A 20,873-nucleotide genomic window follows, 5' to 3' on the forward strand; every position below is an offset into this window, starting at 1 on the left:
ATATATGTGATGATCTTTTAGAGAAATTAGATAGGTCAATAAATGAATATGTGAAAGGTGAAAAAATTGTTCTAAATTCACCACATCTTCATATTGCATAGGGTTTGTATGACAAGGAAAATTGGGTGCAAGATGCGAAAACAACAATGAGTGGGTGGAAATTATTTAAACATTAGTTTGCTTAGAGAAACCTAGGTGCCCCACATGCTCATGTTTGGATTTCTTATTTATAGTAATTGGTTGTAGCAGAGGTTATTATGGATTCGAACCTTTTAAACCTAATTACAAGACATATGATCCAATGCTTCAATTAGTGCAAAATCATGGTAGAGTTGGCCTAGTTAAAATCACAATAGAGGAAAATTGTGAGGTCTTCATGCTGAACCAACCCTCTAATTTTCATGATTCCATTGATTTTCAAAAGTTACAAAAGGTATATGAAGCTCAAAAGGTTTTTCTAAGAAATGGTCCTTTGAAGGAAAATTTTACAGTTGTTGGAAATTTGTCTTTAGTTGCACCATCAACTCTTGAACCTTTCTTGAAGATTTATTTCAAGTCTCATGCCTTAGCGGTGTATATGTCCTTATGTAAGGTTTTTCGTAAATAGGATTATATGTCTGTAAAATCTATGTACATGATGGTCTCAATTCATTATTATGGTGTTAATGTGATATTTGACTTTTCTTCTTACATTGCTGATGTAACGCCCCACCAAGGGATCCAAAAGAATTAACCTAAAATTTCACTAAGTTTGCCAAACAATTTTTTTTTTAATCATGAAAGATAAACCATTCACATCAAACACATAGTAGCAGAAGTAATAACATACATACAACTAAAAATATTCATAACAAGTTACATTCCTTAAGGATCCCAAAATGTTGAGTCACATTTAATCTAATTAATACTAAGTCTAGCAACTACCACATCCACATGAGAGAATAATTAGAAAGTCAAATGTCTACATTATACATTTGTTTTAGAATGCCTCTTGGCAATTAAATTCAGAATGCTCAATCATCCACTGTACATGAAATAGGGAACGAAAGGCTTAAAAGAATATACATACATAGAATAAAGATACATCATCATCAACGAATCCATGATATAAAGTATAATAAAGTAAATGAAACCAAATTCGATAGAAGATATAAACATCCATTGTAAAAGATAGTCATAAATCATAAACACAACACATAATTATCTAAATGCATGGTTCCTCCTAATCGTAAATAGCATCATTAGACCATTGTGGGCCCTAGCCATCCCTTCATGCATAACATTCCAAATCACTGAAGAGATCATCAGTATTATCATAGTAGGAATGTCACTCCTAAAACATACTACATCATATGCAAAAAAGAAATCTAATCATGCAAAATAAAGCATAAGATAACATCATCTAACATATGCTAATCATCAATATAAGGATACATGTCCACCATCATAATCCATAAATAGAATGAAGATAGATGCCAACAAAGAATGCATCAGCCACGGTGTCACAGATGGATATCAAATGGTAAGAGTGAAAAAAACACTACCACCCATTTGTGTGGAAACTAAATGGCCCACTCCCACTATGTTGAGGAGATAGTCTCAAGCCCCAAATAGGATATCAAATCACATAACACAAAATAAAAAATCACAAGTACTTTCTTAGTCCAGGAATCCTAAAAGTATACTAACTTAAAGGTTCCAACACACAGATCGACATCTATACCTAGAGGCACAACAAAGACATGTAGGAAACCTACTATGCAAGTGGGAAAGTGTCATTGCACGAATCATGCTAGAGTTACCCTAGTAGTTGTTAGGAATAAGGTGTCTCAACCTTGTATAATTCCTATTCTTATTATTTTTTTTGTAAAATGTATTTCTTGCAAATAATGTTGATGTGTTGACATCTTGAATTGTGTGTAAGGAGATCATGACTAAAATGATTATGACGGATTCCTATGACACATAAGAGCTATGTTAGGAAGATTCAATGATAGGTGAAGACATGTGGCAACTAAGATATTTGAGTACTGTACATTCTACCCCAATAGTGGGGTTCGAGGCATGGCCCCAAAATTTTTTTTGGGGTTTCTATTTTCTCGGAGAATGGTAAAACCCTAATACAGTTTACCTTTTGGGAGTAGCCCTAAAGTGAAGCACATGTTATAAGCATTTTTAAGGTTGTGAAGAGATGTGATGAAAAAAATAAGGTGTATTGTTGGTACTGCGAGTAGCTACTGGAGTCTTTTGTTGTTGATGTTGAAATTGCATTGCAAGTGTATTGTAACCTCATGTTGAAGATAATACATTGTGCAAGTTCTGAAGGGGTGGGGTTGTTTTACCGAAAGGTTTTTCCCCACTAGCAAATCCTTGTGTTATGTGTTCCTTTCTCTATCTATTTTTTGGATGCATGGTTGGCTACAATATTGTTGTTTAGATGATATTAAATCTGTAAGTGTAGAAGACTTTAATAGGATTTGCATCATACTTTCCTTATGAGATTAGTGTAGGAAGTTGTTTCTCCACCTAAGTTTCCTTACAAGTGGTATCAGAGCTTGATCAACTTTTGATCCTAGTTGTTGGGTAGGGTTTTTTGAGCTAATCTCAAGTTGAGTGGGAGTCTTGTGCAGAGCATCCTGAATCTTATTTTCAGATTGAGATGGTGAGTTCGTCATATGGAAGAATGGAGGTGGAGAAATTTAATGGTACTAATTTCAAGTTGTCGAAACTCAAGATGGAAGACATGTTGGAAGATTGTGACCTATGGGAAGCAACTACAAGCACTACAAGACCAACAACTATAGCTCAAGTAGATTGGGATATCAAAGACTGTAAAGCTAAGGGTCTCATAAGACTCTATTTAACAATTGCAGTCCTTCTAAATGTTCTAGATGAGAAAACTGCATATAGTTTGTGGGAGAGACTTGGGGTTGTGTATCAGGCCAAATCTTTGGTGAACAAGTTGTTCCTGAGGAAGAAGTTGTATTCTCTGCAAATGGAGGAAGGTGGATCCTTAATGGATCATTTAAATGCATTTAATCTGTTGGTTGCATAGTTGACATCAGCTGGTGTCAAGTTAGCAAAGGAGGATCGTTGCTACACACTTTTGTGTTCTTTACTGGATTCATGGGACCATCTTGTGATGGCTCTCAGAAGCACATTATTCACCTTCAAAATGGATGATGTGGTGTCTTCACTGCTATCAGAGGAGATGCGGAGAAAGGCTTCTGTTTCAAAAAAAGAAGCCCTTGCTATTCATGGGAGATCCACAGAAAGAGGGAAGAAAAATGAAAATAAGTCTGACAATAAGGGTAGATCCAAATCTCGTGGGAAGTCAAAGACTTCCAATAATTCCAAGGCAAAATGTTGGAACTGTGATAAGATTGGGCACTTCCGTAAAGACTGTAAAGAGCCTAAGAAGAAGAAGAAAGCCTCAGATTCTGGTTCAAAAAAATCTCAAGAAGATGGTGATGCATTCATCATAGCCTTGGCAGCCCATGCATCTGATGATGTGTGGTTGGTTGACTCGGCTGCATATTTTCACATGACCTCTCATCAAAACTGGTTCTCAAGATATGAAGAATTTGATGGTGGAAAGGTGTACTTGGGTGATGATTCTCACCTAAAGATAGTTGGATGCGAAAGGGTCACTATCAAATTTCATGATGGACAAGTAAAGGGAATCAATGGACTTATGCACATTCCAAGTTTGGCACAAAACCTATTATCTGTAAGAATGTTGAATGATGTAGGTGTGCAAGTTGTTTTTTCTAAAGATGGATGTAAGATGATGAGAGGAGCTATAGTGCTTGCTAAGGGTACTAGGAGAGGTACTTTGTATCAGCTTGATGCACACATTTCTCAGTGTAATAGTTCTTCTGTTTCAAAGAACAGAGTAGCTATCACTTCATCCCCACCATCTGAATGAGTAGTAAAGAAGACTGTGGTTAGTGGTTTTGATGGTAGTGCAACAAGTGTACCTAAGGGTGCAAACACTTTGGAAGGAAAGCTTCCTGCAAAAAACACAATGTTGTGGCATATGAGATTTGGCTTCATTGGTGAGAAGGATCTCAAAACCTTGAAAAATAAAAATCTCATTGAGGGGTTAAATGATTGCAATCTCAAGTTTGACTTCTATGAACACTATGTCTACTATAAAAAAAATCGTGTTTAGTTTTACTCTAGTTCTCACAAATCTTCTGATGTTTTGGATCTTATTCATTCTGATGTATTTGGTCCTATAAAAGTTCCTTCAATCTCCAAGTCTATATTTTTTGTATCTTTCATAGATGATTATAGTAGAAGGAAATGGATTTATTTCCTTAAAAGTAAGACACAAGTCTTTAGTTGATTCAAGAAATTTAAAGCCCTTGTAGAGAATCAGACTACTAAGAAGATTAAGTGTGTGAGAACTGACAATGGTGGTGAGTTCTACTCAGCAGAGTTTGAACAGTTCTATAAAGAACAAGGTATCGAGAGGCATAAGACAACTCCATATACCCCACAGCAAAATGGAGTTGCAGAGAGAATGAACAGGACACTAATGGAGAAGGCTAGGAGTATGCTTAGTGGAGCTGTTTTAGAACAAAGGTTTTGGGCTGAAGCTGTGGCCACTGCTTATTATCTGGTTAACAGATCTCCTACATCAGCCCTTTTTGGTAAGACACCCGTGGAGGTTTGGTCTGGTAAGAAGCCTTCAATTAGACATCTCATGTTTTTGGTTGTGAAGCGTATGCACATGTTCCAATGGAGAAAAGATCTAAGTTGGAAAACAAAGTTGTTAAATGTATTTTCATCGGGTACAGTGCTAGTGTGAAAGGATACAAGCTTTGGGATCCTATGACTAGTAAGGTGTTTTATAGTAGAAATGTTATTTTTAGAGAGCTAACATCTTCTCCTATTGTGCTACAACCAGATGAAAAAGAAAAGGAAAAAGATGTTGTTCAGTTGCCTCCTACCCCTGAGAAGACTGAACAAAGAGACCATGTTGGGTCTAATGATGAGGAGAGCTCTTGCAACTCTGATAGTTCAGAAGAAGAGGAAGAACAACCTCAACCTTAGCCCTTGAGGAGATCCATGAGAGAAAGAAAGCAACCAAAAAGGTTTGGTTATTCTATGTTAGATTCTAGTTATGCTTTTTCTTTGATTACTAACACTGATGAGCCTACATCTATGAAAGAGGCTTTGGGCATGGAAGATGCAGGTTCCTGGATTGAGGCTATGGATGATGAGATGGCTTCATTAGAGAAAAAAAAAACATGGGACCTTGTACCTTTTCCTAAAGGGAGAAAATGTGTTGGCTATAAATGGGTGTTCAAGAAGAAATTCTGTGCAGATGGCAGTGTTGAAAGGTACAAAGCTAGATTGGTTGCAAAGAGGTATTCATAGGTAGAGGGAATAGATTATGGTGAAATATTCTCTCCTGTTGCAAAGTTGACATCCATTAGATTTTTGTTATCTCTTGCTACATCATATGATTTAGAGATAGAACTAATGGATGTGAAGACAACTTTCCTTCATGGTGATTTGGAGGAAGAGATTTATATGTCACAGCCTGAGCACTACATTTTTAAAGGTAAAGAATCCTTAGTTTACAGATTAAAGAAATCTCTATATGGTTTGAAGCAATCTCCTAGGATGTGGTACCTTAAGTTTGATGCCTTTGTGTTGTCAATTGGATTTGTAGGATTGAAATCAGATCATTGTGTTTATTTCAGAATTGAGATTGATCGCCTTCTTATTGTTGCATTATATGTTGATGATATGTTGTTGTTTGGGAAGGGTAAGGGTATGATTTCTAATTTTAAATCTCAGTTGTCAGCATAGTTTGAGATGAAAGATCTTGGGGCAGCTAGGTACATCTTGGGTATGGAAATCAGTAGAGATAGGTCTAACAGAAAACTTTGGTTGAGTCAGAGTAAGTATGTGAAGTTTGTGTTGGACAGGTTCAGCATGGCAGATTGTAAAACACTATGTGTTCCTATTCCTATGGGAACAAAGTTATCTATAGATGATTGTCCAAAATCTCCTAGTGAGGTGGAGGACATGAGTAGAGTACCTTATGCAAGCATAGTTGGTATTCTTATGTATGTTATGGTTTGTACTAGACCAGACATTGCCCAAGCAGTGGGAGTCCTACGTCGATTTATGGCTAATCTTAGATGGGTACATTGGGATGCAGTTAAGTGAGTATTCAGATATTTGAGGGGTACATCAGATTACTCCATATGTTATCATGGTAACTCTTGTGGATCTCTGAATTTAGTTTATATTCATGGGTTTGTGGATTCAGATTGGGCAGGTGATATTGACCGCAGGAGATCCACTAGTGCTTATGTGTTCACTATGTTTGGTGGTGCCACTAGTTGGATGAGCAAGTGACAACCTGTGGTTGCTTTGTCCACTACAGAATTTGAGTACATGGCTGCTACTCATGCTTGTAAGGAAGCCATTTGGCTTAAGAGATTGTGTTCTGATGGTGTTGATGCACAACAGATTACTATTTGGTGTGATAGTCAGAGTGTTATTTTCCTTGCAAAGAATCCAACTTTCCATGCTAGAATGAAGCACATTGATGTGCAATATCACTTTGTGAGAGATATGGTGGAAGATGGAAAGGTAAATTTGGAAAAGGTAGATACTATGAAGAATGTTGCAGATGCATTAACAAAACCAATGGGCACTGAGAAGTTCAGATGGTGTTCGAAATCTATGGGCCTTTCGGCCTATAGCAGTTAGTTCCTGTTGCTCTTACAAGGTGTTTGACAAGTGGGAGAATGTTAGGAATAAGGTGTCTCAACCTTGTATAATTCCTATTCTTATTATTTGTTTTGTAAAATGTATTTCTTGTAAATAATGTTGATGTGTCGACATCTTGAATTGTGTGTAAGGAGATCATGACTAAAATGGTTATGATGGATTCCTATGACACGTAAGAGCTATGTTAGGAAGATTCAATGATAGGTGAAGACATGTGGCAACTACAATATTTTTTGGGGTTCCTATTTTCTCAAAGAATGGTAAAACCTTAATACGGTTTACCTTTTGGCAGTAGCCCTAAAGTGAAGCACATGTTATAAGCATTTTTAGGGTTGCAAAGAGATGCGATGCGAAAAAAAAGGTGTATTGTTGGTACTGCGAGTAGCTACTGGAGTCTTCTGTTGTTGATGTTGAACTTGCATTACAAGTGTATTGTAACCTCGTGTTGAAGATAATACATTGTGCAGGTTCTGAAGGGGTGGGGTTATTTTACCGAAAGGTTTTTCCCCACCGGAAAATCCTTGTGTTATGTGTTCCTTTCTCTGTCTATTTTTTGTATGCATGGTTGGCTGCAATATTGTTGTTTAGATGATATTGAATCTGTAAGTGTAGAAGATTTTAATAGAATTTGCATCATACTTTCCTTATGAGATTAGTGTAGGAAGTTGTTTCCGCACCTAAGTTTCCTTATAGTAGTCTCTCAATAGACCCTAGCCCCCTAGTGATCCCCATGTGACCACTAGTATCCTCTCGTACTGATGAGGCATACTACGAAATGCAAGGTCGCAACCAAGCATTCTCTCTACTCCCATCCTATTCTGTACTAGCACTCGAGGCATGGGTGAGAACAAAAAATTATCTTATTAGGTTCATTTAATCCCCATTTAGTGTAAATGTTTTCACTTATTAAATAACTTACAATGAGTTACCCTGGTAGCCACTTAGGGCCTCGGGCCCCATTGCAAGCCACTTCTTGACACTACAAGTAGATAACCTACCCTAATCTCATGGAATCATAAATCACAAAATCACCATAGTCCTATACAAGTGACTGGAAAAATACCAAAAGATAATCCATAATAAGAGCATCAAATCTCCATGAGCAACTAAAAAGCATCCATAAATAATAATGACCGCAACAATTCTTTATTGGCAACTGAAGGTATCACTAATAATCACAATATCCATTGGTTCTCAACAACCAAAAAGTATCTCAAAGTAATACTGATCGAGACTCAAAAATGGTCAAGTCAAAACACGTCACAACATGACAACATCAAGAAATAAATCAACACTTTAGTCCCATCAAGGTGATTGGAAAGTAATCCAAATATAACTGATCAATAACTCATAAATGGTTACATAAATCACATCTTACACAAGAAGACTGGAACAATATCAATCAGTAAACCACACACACCATAGAACATGCCATCTCATAAACATGGTTGGGTTTTAAAAAGAATCGAGACCAAATAAGATCAACATGCCATCACATCTCATAACCCTTGAGCCTCTAGTAGACATCCTATAACTGGCCGACAATCTAGTCAACCCCAAAATCAAAAAACACAAACAATATACATAGAAAAATGCAAGTTCCATGTTTGGGTTTAGCTCTGAACACACAATGTCAGTTCACCGCAAAGTTCCAATTTCCATTTCAGTGTGAGTTTTCAAATTTAAAGAGGCACATCTTATTTGATAGTGTTTAACCCTTTCATTTCAACAAATAGAATACAAAATTACCCCAATCAAATTCTCAAAATGCAAATACATGTTTTAGTTTTCTCTTGAAGTCACATGGTTATGCCAAGTATGAGGTTTCAATTTTTGGTTTGAGTATATTTCAAGAGTATAAAGTTCTTCGTTTAATATACAAGTCAACATAGAATTATCCCTCTATTATTTAAAAGCAATTTTCTAAAATGATTCAAAAGATAATTGCTTACTTATCTAAATCATTAAACTAGTTATTATTGACTTCTAATAAAATCATTTTACTAAAATCAATAAAAAACTCCCTTAGATCTAAGAGACGACTCCCATTATCCAAATCATTAGAATAGTACTTAACATTTTTCAACAATTAATTTACAATTTCCTTAACAAAACTCCAAGGGCAATCATTTATTTGAAATAATCTTCATTGACTTTAAATAAAGTAACCGTCAACCTTCTTAAAAATCAATGTCATTAACAATGCAATAATTATATGGTTCCACCAAATGCTTATATTAATATTTCTTGAGTAAATGAAGGAATTTAGTAACTTTACCTTCCAATCAGATCTACTAAGAGAAAACTGCCTACCTTGCCCAAGGTTAATGCCTTGTTCTAATCTCAGATTTGATAGAATTGTTGCCTTGAGGTGATTTGTCACTATATGGAATAGCTCGATGTCTTATTGGGAAAATTAGTTGCCTTATCAAAAGGTGATTGACTGTCCAAAATTGATACTCGTTAAAGGGAAATTCAATATTTAATTGCAGAGGTCAAGTTTTATTTTTATTTTTGATTTGGTGGGAAAATGACTTAAGATTACCCCTCTTAAATAAGCACTGGTTAACAAAAATGACACATCCCCCTAGGCTGGCCAACGTGGTCTTCCAAAATAAAATAAATAAATTATTTCTAGCTCATTTGAATATCTATTTGGCATAAAAGATAATAGTCCAATTTGAATTTAGCCTAATCTTGAGGGTTGAAAAATGCAACATTTCCTACTAACCGTGCAATAATTAATAAACACCGTCCCCTCTCATGCGTATAGTCCCACGAGTTTGATAAGCCACGGACTATTGGGAATGGACAAAACACCTCCTCCATAACATTTTAAACGTTGTTCTTTCTTTTTCATTGATTTATTTTGGAACATAGATTTATTACATCAGTTCCATTCTAAAACATATATACATTTATAAAGATAATATATGATTTTGTTGTTTAATTAAAACAATCTCAGTACTATCTTCCCTTAATAATAATGAAATATCAATATATACATATACATATACATATACATATACATATACATATACATATACATATACATATATATATATATATATATATATATATATATATATATATATATAATTTTCTAAGTGAACTACCACCAACCATACAAACTCCAGCTTAGAATCTCTAGTTAAATTTCTATTTTCACATTCGAAGTCTTGTCAATCTAAATTTCACAATTTTAATTTGAATCCCAAACCTGATTTGACTAATTTATTTCATCAATGAAACTAAGGTCTTCTAAATGGGTTTCCTCTTTGATCACTTTGTACACAGATAGAATCAACATGCATATCAAAATTTTCACAATATTAAACATTTCTCACAAAAATTATCCAAGCAGTCATCTAGAAGACACAATGAAGACAGGAAGAGAAAGAGTGCAAATGGAATATGCAAAACTCACGAGTGCACCTAGATACTTATGCTAATTTGCTATGCCTCAGAAGTCCATAGAAAAAATCCCTTCTTTCTCTAACATTCACCATTCCTCTAGGAATCAAACCAACTAAAACCCCCAAGTGACTAGATGTGCTTGTAGAAGCATATGAGCTTATCGAATGCATATAAGCTTCTCCATACACACTAGGAGAGCCTCTCTATAAAGGCCTCTAAGATGCATCTAGAATGTGTCTAGAAAGAACTAGGAGACAAGCATGACAACTAAGCACGTAATTTCCATGACAAGAAGATAGACATGATGAGGTCTCTAGAATGTTGTAGACAACATGTGCTCAAATAATGTGCTTACTCCTAAGTGTAGACAACACGTTTATAATTAGAGTGCAAACTCTTGTGTTGTCAACATGACAACTCACGAGAGTTCGAATACTCCAATGTGAATAAATATTAAAATAATGCACCTTAATTTATTTAATATTCACTTTATTTATTTATTTATTTTAAATTGTTATTTTCTTAAAATCTCATGCACTCACTTTAATAAATCCACTTGTTTTATCTTAATATATTTTAATCACATGCATGCATCATGCGATCTAGAACATTCTAATAATTTTAATATCTTTTCCACTTTTAAATTTGTTTTTAAAACTTAATTGATAAAATATTTATTAACTTAAATAATAATAATATTTAGCATTTATTTAAAGATGAACTCTAAATAAATATCATCACATTCTAAATTTATATTTATAAATTTCTTCCCAAACTTAATTCTTTTATTTAATTAATTTCCCAATTAATTAAATAAAATTAAATATTAAAATATCATATTAATTTACCATTAAATTAAACCATTAATTAAATCTTTTAATTAGGCTTAATTAATATAAAATTCACCAAGAAAGAGTTGGGCATCAATAGCAAAAAAAAATGCAAACTAGGGCAGGCACTACAGCTGAAGAGATCCATAATGGCTTAATTGGAATTGAGAAAGGAAAAGTTGAAAAACCTTTTGGATGGTATTCCATGCTTAAGCACATGTGCCTATTTAAGGGAGCTTCTTATTTTGAGAAATAAATTAAATTGACAAGGGAAGGAAATGGAAAGGTGTTTACTCTAAAATGAGAGCATTGTTATCTCTTGATAATCCTAGGATTTCCAAGGCATTGTTGGAGTTAATTAGACCAAATAAATTCACTACAAATTTGAAGGTTGTCCATAATTAGGGAGATTTTATTTGTTACCCAATTTCTACAATTTTCAGAGTGTGTGGTCTTCAAGGGACTCCCCATGTGTAACCTTATGAAGTTTCCCTTAAGGTTGGTGTTGCAGAAGTTCTATGGAAAATTTGGGCATTAGAAGAGAAAGAGCTAGAAAATAGATTGAGATGTATAATTTTTCCTTCATTTACTATTACACACCAAATTAAAATCATAAAAAAAGGATGTATACATGTCAATAAAGTGTTATACCCCTATAAGATAGTTGTGTCTAATGACAGGTTTTCAAACTCAAAGGGGTTCTAGGAAATGTTTTAGAAATGAACTAAGGCTAAAAAGCATGCACACCAATTATACTACCCTAAGGACATAATCAGGAGTAAAATTTTCCTTGCAAGAGCAAAAGGTTAAGAAAGAAAAGTGGATGATTTACAAGAAGTTCCTAGATTTTATAAATGCTTTTGATAAAGACTATAATCTTTTGAAGGATGTGAATATATGGAATCACAAGTTGATTAAGTTGATGACACATTTTACTAAAATCATTAAAATTTTAAAAGAGAAAAGAGTTACATTGATTAATGCATAGCATGACAAAGAAAGAGAATTAATGCAAATGCGTGCACTTGCCCCTGAGGTGAATCTTGGACAATACACTATTTAGAAGAAGGTGGGATATACTATTGTGAGAATACATGAGGATATTGCCAAAAGAGGAGAAGGAGTAGAGAGTAGATCCTCACCACCCCATACAAGAAATGCTCCCTATACCTTAGCATATAAAAGACCTTTATTAGAGAGTCCACCTATGGAGTCTACCTCAAAGTAAAAAAGAGTGGAAGAAGGTACTTCATTAGGAAAAGAAATATATTCACTCTCCCAATCCCCAATGCACTTTGAAAGTGAACAAGGAATAGTTGAGGAATTAGTGCAGCTAGGTAATCAAGGTGACATCATTGTTGCTACAGTTGAGTTAGAGGAGGGAATGTTTGAAGAACCCCCAATGCAAGCCATGGACCTCACTATAGAGGATTTTAAGGGGAATGAACTAGATCTCACGGTTGAGAAATCCTGCAAGAAGTTTCTATTAGATTACAATTTTGTTAAATCAAGAGCCTTGATTCAATTTGTATGGAGATCAAGCATATCCAATTTTGAGGCTAGATGTAGGAAATGGAAAGAAGAGAAACATAATAGATATGAATATGTCATAAAGGATTAGATAAAAGAGGAAATGATGGAACATTTTAGCAAAGTCACTCCATAGGAAGGAATGATGATGATAAAGGAAGATGGAGTACTGATTCTTCCTGAATGTGATATTGTGGACACCACAGTTTTTTATGTAATTAAGAAAGAAATAAATACTAGGTTAGAACTAAGGAAGAGGCTAGGTTAGCATCTAAAGGATAAAACTATAGTGATGATCATCTTGCATTATTCATATGGTCTTTATAGAAAATAGATTAATCTAGTCAACATGAATCTTTTGATACTCATCAAATGGGAATCCTAATTGTAAGAAGAGAAGAGGAGAATTCAAATGTTGAATCTACGCTTATGATTAAAGAGACTATAGAATTTGTACTAGCTAATTCCAAAAAGGACGAAAGGAAATTTGATGAATTGAATCTCATACATGAGAAGCTTTTGGAAGCTTATGATGAGCAGAGAAGAAAGATCAGTGAGATGTCAAAGACATTGGCTATGTATGAAAGGTAGTAGGTGAGACAAGTGGAAGTGGAAGAATCTTCTCAAGGAATTATGGCATCATCACTAGCTCCACCAACTCCTACTAGTCCCATAATTGAGCTTCCTTAAACTCCTCTCCATTCTAAAGAATAGTTTTATGGAGAAACTGAGGATGAAATAGCTAAGATTGAAGCTGTACAAATAGAGATGGTGCAAAGGTTTGAGGAGAAAGTGCAAGACAAAATATTACATCTAGCATATGTTTTTGACACTAGACCTCTCTATTACTAGGTATCAATGCTCATGAGTATCATGAATTCTTTTAATAAGAATGAAAATGTGTTGAGGTAGATCTTAAATAAGTGGATCAGTAAAGAATGAGAGTTAAGTAAGATCTATGCAATAACCAAAGATAGATCACAGAATGAGGATTTAATTGAAAAAACATATAATCAAGTGGAAAAATAGTTGGAACTTGGTATCAATAGGGAGTTATTGCATAAAAGGATAATAGTATATCTTTCTAAATATGAAAATAAAGTTTTTAACCTTTTCCCTTTGATCATAAAAGATGAAAATAGCCTAAAAACTTATGGAGAATGGGAAGGAGAATGATTGTTATCTTAAATATTAGGATGAACGACCTAATCAATAATGAGAAGAACTTTTTGTTCACAAAAATTATGGAGGAGATTGTGAGAGAAAAGATTTGTTTAATTCCTTTATTCTTGAAATAGAATAGTTGAAGATGAGGTGAAAGGATATTGCTATAAAGGAAAAATAGATTATCAATTTTAATTGTCCTGATGATGTTGTTTACAATGAGTGGATAACAAACTAGTATATCTCTAAAGAAGATAATCCATAGGTAGTTATTGATGCTCAAAATTTAGATAACTAAGAAGATGTTGTACCACCAACAGTCAGAGAAAGTTAGATAGCATAGTTGAATGAAGCAAAAAAAGTCAAAGAGGGGAGATAATTATTGAAATAGGATGTTTTAATTTTGTAGTTCACCCACTATGGATATACCTACATAACAAAAAATGAATTGATCTTGAAAATCTGACTGCTAGTTGACATTACTCTAACTATATTTTCTCTTTTCTTTTCCACTTACAAACAAATAGATGTTGAATTTTTGTCTTTTATGTAACAAACTCTTGTATCCAATATTTTTGAGACATGTGTCTTTTCCCTTTCTAATCTAAAGCTTATTACAACTAATACATATAAATGAGTTCCTAATACTGGAAAAGGGGTTTGAATTTTGAGAGAATGAATTTCCTTTCATGTTTTTAGTCAATCCAAAATATTGTGTAGTGTTATAGTTTTGATTTTTCTCATAAGAAAAGAAAAAATAATTTCAATGTTCTTAGTCTACTTTGAGTTATTTTATTTCATAAGATCTGATACTCTAGTTGTATTATTTCAAAAAAATGAATGCAAATAAAGAAATGTTTTGAATGGCTCAATTTGGATCTTATCTCTTCTCATGTTGTCTTTAACTTTTTGTGATTTAATGACAAGTATGTTAAGTTTTAGTCATAATTTTATTTTGAATTATATCCCATCTCATATTTTTGTTAATCAAATTAATTAATTAAATTCTAAATGTGATAATAGAGAATTGAAGGGTTTCATGTAGAGATTATAATTAGTATGAGATTTGGATTATGTATTTATTTCTTTCACAAGGTGAAGAAGAAGATCTAAAGTTGTAGTGTCATTTTATGAGTAAATAACCCAATTGATAAAGAATTGGTTGTGTCACAATTCTGAGTAAATTTATAAACCTACATAATGTCAAATTTATTAATTAAAAATATTTTATATTTCATGTTATGTTGTAGATCATAAATGGTTAGCCTACATTTCATCTAGAGAGCTTTAGGACATGTAGTGGTGGTTGTCTTGCATTCCTTTTGTTGTCTAGATAAATTAAAAGAATTGAGGGTCATGTTCTACTTAATGGGAATTGATGTTAAATAATGTTGTAAAGGGAAGTGGTGATTAATTCCAAGGTAACCTACCTAAATCCTATAGAATTCAAAAGGAAGAAGATTTAAAATGTCTTGTTAATTGGTCATGATGGTATATTTGCGAATACTTGTTATGGTTTGTAGTTGATTCCTAAGTATTTTCCACATCCCAACAGATTATTAAAATCTTGTTAAATTAGTAGCCAACACAATAGTTGAAAGTATATTTGACATGGGGTAGCTATGAGAACCTAATTTTTGAATCATTATTATACTCCTAAAATATGGGTCTTATGTCTTGCACTCAAGACACATTTTGACACATTGTAATATGGAGCTTCATTTTTGACCTTTCCTCCATCTTGATTATTTTTATTATTCTTTACCTTGGGTATTGTTCATTTTTTTAATCTTTTTATCTTGTTAATTTATCTTGCATTATGTTGTAAAACTAGTAGAAGTTTTCCCTAAGATACATGCCAAATATTTGAATGCACAGAAACTCAATAGCCTTTAATGCTACTTCCATTTTTTTTATCTTCTAATGATAAAATTCCTCCAACTCTACTTTCTTCAATCTCTATGAAAGATTGCTACTTTATTCACATACATGTTGGAAATCTGATTGAAAAGCTCATTGTTGTTGAAGATCAAAGAGGGAGATTGTTGTAAAAGAATGTTTTCAATCATTGTTTTGTCATTGACGTCAAACCTGCTATTTTTAGGGATGATATTTTCTTATAAGATCCAAGTACTATCACTTAGTTGATTGATGAAGAGGATTTGATCAACAAGATGTAACAAAAGTACCTAAGGGAAAGGTTGAGTTATGATGTTGTAATGAAGTGCAAGGATCAGTTAAGACAATGGTCAAGTAATGTATTGATGACATACTCAAAGATACAAAGGTTGGTCACACTTAGAAACATTGGAGGAAGAAGTTGTAACAAGGTTGACTAGAAAGCTTAAACTAAGATCTTTAGTGGGTGTCGAGAAAGTTATTTGAAGCCAACCAAATTCTTAGTAGAAGCCGAGTAACAAACATTTCTAGTGTGTGCCAAGTGAACTTCAAGTGCCAAGTAAAGATTAGGTGTCGAGCATTAGAAAATTTTTAGTTGGTGCCGAGTGATCTTCAGGTGTCGAGCATCAAAAAAAAACTTAGTTGATGTCAAGTAACACAGTATGTGTCGAGCACCAATATTTCAGTAGTGTCGAGCTGCTGCATTATTTCAAAAGATGAAGATTCACCAAATCTAAGCCGACATAGTGGTTGCATTGAATTTTGTGAATGAGTTGGAGGATAAGGATGATGAGTTGTTGGCATAGAATCCTATGTAAACTATTTTTGGGAAAATTCTAAAGGATTAATCAAGAAGTTTCTAGAGGAAACAAAATATGGGTTAGATGCAATGAATCCTACCTAATCCATGTGAATTGAAATTGAAAAATAGAAGAATCGAGCGGAAAGAGGTACTCCAAGACTTCTATTTAAGAAGTAATAGACCAAGAAGAAAAGAGTTGTTGATACTATTGCTACTAAAAAGCCAAATCTATAAAGTGATTGAAAGGGTGTCAAGGAGGTGACATCTAGGAGAACAAAGAGCACAGAGGCTCTACTTCTACAAGCGGTCATGAAGAGATGATTGCACTAGTACATTGAGTATGGAGACTCAAGGTGACAAATTTTGAAAGGAGGGCAAGCTATCAAGAGGTGTAGAGTTTGAAGGCCAGGCAAGGGTATGAGCTAAGAAGTGATCTGAGATCTACAAGATAAGTTGTATGTTATAGTCAGGTCAAGATTTTCTAATACTCTCTAGCAATTGTATTAGATCTAAAAATCCTATGGACTTAGGTTGGCCTAATAAACGTTTGTAAATCCTTTAACAGGGTGACATTCCAAGTGAATGTTCTAAAGTCCTTTAACCAGGCCCGCTTCTAATAAGGGGGTTAAATCCTCTAACAAGGTCACATTTAACAGTGTGTTGTAAGCCTTTAACAGGGCATGCCTTTCACAGGGCATCACTTCAGAAGGGTGAGAATTGAGTAGCATTTTACTGGTGGTTTTTCCCAAATTAGGTTTCCACATAAATCACTATGTCATGTGTTGATTTCTTGTGTGTTATACCTACATGTTGATTTACAGTAACTTTCTTATTAGATAAGTCAAAGCTTGGATGAATGAATGGTTGAATTGGTTCACTACACTTAGTGAAAATTTTGAATAGAACATTTGGACCTTGAATAAATGATTCACCCCCCCCCCCCCCCTCTCAGTTATTCTAAAGCAATTCTAACAATACAATCACCCTAGATTTCATCATCATTATCAACTTAGATTCTCTAAAATCTTTTGATGCTCTACAACTTCTTCACATCATTCTTTACAAATAGCGAAAAATGATTTGAAATTTTATCTTTTTATCATGAATTACTTGTAATGACTTTTGTTTCCAAAAAGATGTATCATTAATGCCAAAATTACTAGTTCACCTTTGAATCAACTAAACCAAATATAATCATAAATCTCCAATCGAATCATACTAGAACACAACATACATCTCTTTAGAGAGTAGAACTAATCGCTTATAATTTTTAAAACTCCACCTAAGCTAAGGAAATAGGCTTAATTTTTAGAAAATCTTGCACCAACATCCAATACCACAAAATTTTCTTTACGTTTTTCCTTCTTTTTCTATATCATGATTATCTTCTGCTTGGATTTGTCTTCTTTTACATCTTTATTTTCATTTCTATACTTTTTTGGAGCAACAACAAACTTGTATGTGTTAGCATGATGTAGAGATTGACTACATTTGTAACATTTGATATTCCTCTTTCCTGAATTGAGTGATTAAACTCTAGATCTTCATTGACTAGAGTTGTAACCATAATCATGATGTCAAAAGAAATTATCCATGAATATATCATTCATTGCATTCATCTTAGCTCAATTAGACAATTGACTTATACATTGTCTTGTCTTTTGACCAAGCTAGTGATAACTAAAACATATAATACCTTGTTCATTCTTGATTTTAAACACTCTATATCCTTATGTTCAAAAAATCTACATAGAAAGTAGTGTCCATTAAATGATAATTTCCTTTTAAGAATTTGGTTGTTCAATCAAATGTCTTTTTTAGCTATTTTAAATTTTTAGACTTTTTTATTACTTCAAACTTCACTTCAAGTTTAACTTCCTTGCCTTTATCCTTCATGTTTTCATTTTAGTTCTCATTGGAAAAAACTAGTCCTTACTTACCCTTATGATTTTTTTGTAAGGAAAAAATGTGATCTACATTAATGTTATTCTCATATACTCTTTCTTCTAGTCTCAACTTCCACAACTCTCGATCCAACTTTTCATTTACTTTTTCCTTTTTCTTTATGAAACATTTGAAATTTTCTTTAATCTTCACGCATTATTCCTTTTTATACTTTATGGTTCTTTAAGAGATTCCTTAGCCTTCTTGCATTCTTCTAAACATAGTTTCATATTTTTATAATTTTCCTTTCATTCATTTAGCTCTTGGTTGACTTTTTTTAATCTTGCATTGAATTTTTTGATTTTATGCGTTATCTTGGAGATAGAAGCATTTGGACTTTTGATATTTTATTTAAATTCCTCATTTTCCTACTTTTGTATTCTATGTCAATGAACATTATCTTCATTCTTTCATCAAAGTAACAATCTCCTACCATTTGTTCAAACTACTAGGATCACCCGCAAGTGATTAAATTATCCCAGTAAGGAACCAATATCTAATACCAATTGTCAAATATTTTAAAAACTCAGGGGTAGGTCGAAGTTATGACAATAAAAGAACTCAAGATAAATTAATCAAGGGAAATATTAAATCAATCAAATAACTAAAACAAATATGAACATGAAATAATATAAATTCCATACACCATGAACATGATAACTTACCTAGATACACAAGATGAAAAAATGATAGAGAAGTTGAATGTCATGAATAAAAGCATTAGTTAAGGTGATTTGTACAAGGGTCCACAACCAGGTTTCTCATTGTATGTAAGTCTCACAATTAGTGATCTAATTATCTTTATATAGACATAATTGATTACAAGATACTCATGTAGATAGAATTGAACTAATAATGTTTCATCTACATGTGCATCAAGCCAACTCTACTTAATAGTAGAATAACAACTATCTGTACTAGATTTAATTAGTAATCTTCTATTAATTTTAAACAACCTCTATGATGATGAATACTTCTTCCTATCACTTAACTTCCATAGTCCTTTTCTAATCATTAAGCTACATTAATTCAAAACCTTTCACACACTATTATGTATTCATACACAAACAAATATGTGCATGCACGCACACACACAATAATAAATAAGTTAGTAAAACATTTCAGCTTTAATAAAAAATGTAAGCTTGTGATATTAAACAAGGCTCAAAATTCTAGAACCAAAGATAAAAGATAGAATGCACATAAATATATTTATATCACATTAAAATGATACCCTTAAAGAGGTCATATATAAGATAATCACAATACATGGTAGAATTTCCAAAGGATAAACAACTTTGAAATAAGCGAGATGTATTTTGGAGCTAATGGGAATGCCAAAAACAAGTTCAAATTTTGATCTTTATAAAATTAATCTAAAACTATTAAAGGAAAAAAAAAATAACATCCTCGTGAACTGAATAAAAGTGGTATACAAAATTAAACTTCTATCAAGCTCTATGAATGTCTAAATAGAAAAGATACCTAAAAAAGTCTTTGAGAATAATAGTCAATATTAAGCATATAATATTTATTATTTATACCATCTAAAAATGGAAGCACTTCCTTTGTAAGACCTTTTAACCCTTCAATGATCTCTGAGATTCATGTATGCATTTATGCTTTGATTTCTCTCAATCTCAAGTTCTTACCCCATTTTTATGACCTCTTTCCGCATCCCCAAGACTTCAAAAGTCATCATGGGGCCCAAAACCCTAGGTTAAGGGTCAAGATCATAACTTACCCCAAGGTAAGTTGCAAGGTTGTCCCTTACCCAATGGATTTTCCTCGGATCCTAGGCCTGTTTATGGATTTTTCAATTAGTTTTCCTCCTTAGTGTAGTCAGCCTTTTCAAATTTAATTCTAAAATTTCTAGAAAAGGAAGCTTAATAACTTAATTTAGCCAACACACTTCATCCATGATTTCCAATGGAATCCTGAATGCACATGCAAGGCATCCATTATCATCTTACAACATTCATTAAGAGCAAGATTGATACAAGGAATCATGTGTTTAAGCAAGCTTTCAAGGAGCATTTCAAGAGAATATCTTCATTCATGGATCTATGGTTTGGTATTAGTGGATCTATTTGAATTTATAGAGAATCCTATGTCATTCATCTTTATCATATTCCTATAAGAATTGATGCCTCTTTGTGGAGAATGGATTTAAATCCTTCCATAGAGATTTAACAAGTGAGATAAATACTTAAATTTATCTTTATTTTACATGTTTTATCTTTTTTACATTAATTTTTCAATCAAGACTTGACTAAGGAAAGACCCTCTCCCCAAAAAATACTTTATTCTTTCTTGTAGGTGTAGATGTATAGCTTTCATAGATGTAGGACATGAATTTACAAACTAGGGTCTCAAGTTGTAGGCTTTGATCTAGAGCCTCAAACTTCATGCATAGAACCTGTAAGGGATGACCTTGTCCCTTACCTAGGTTATCCTTTCCCTTTCTCAACCTAGATTAGGTAATTCATCCTTTTCCTTTGGCCTCCAAATTATCAAAATCCAGATAT

Source organism: Cupressus sempervirens, chromosome 5, assembly GCF_028749045.1.
Source record: "Cupressus sempervirens isolate cs-2001-9-10 chromosome 5, ASM2874904v1, whole genome shotgun sequence".
Taxonomy (NCBI): Eukaryota; Viridiplantae; Streptophyta; class Pinopsida; order Cupressales; family Cupressaceae; genus Cupressus; species Cupressus sempervirens.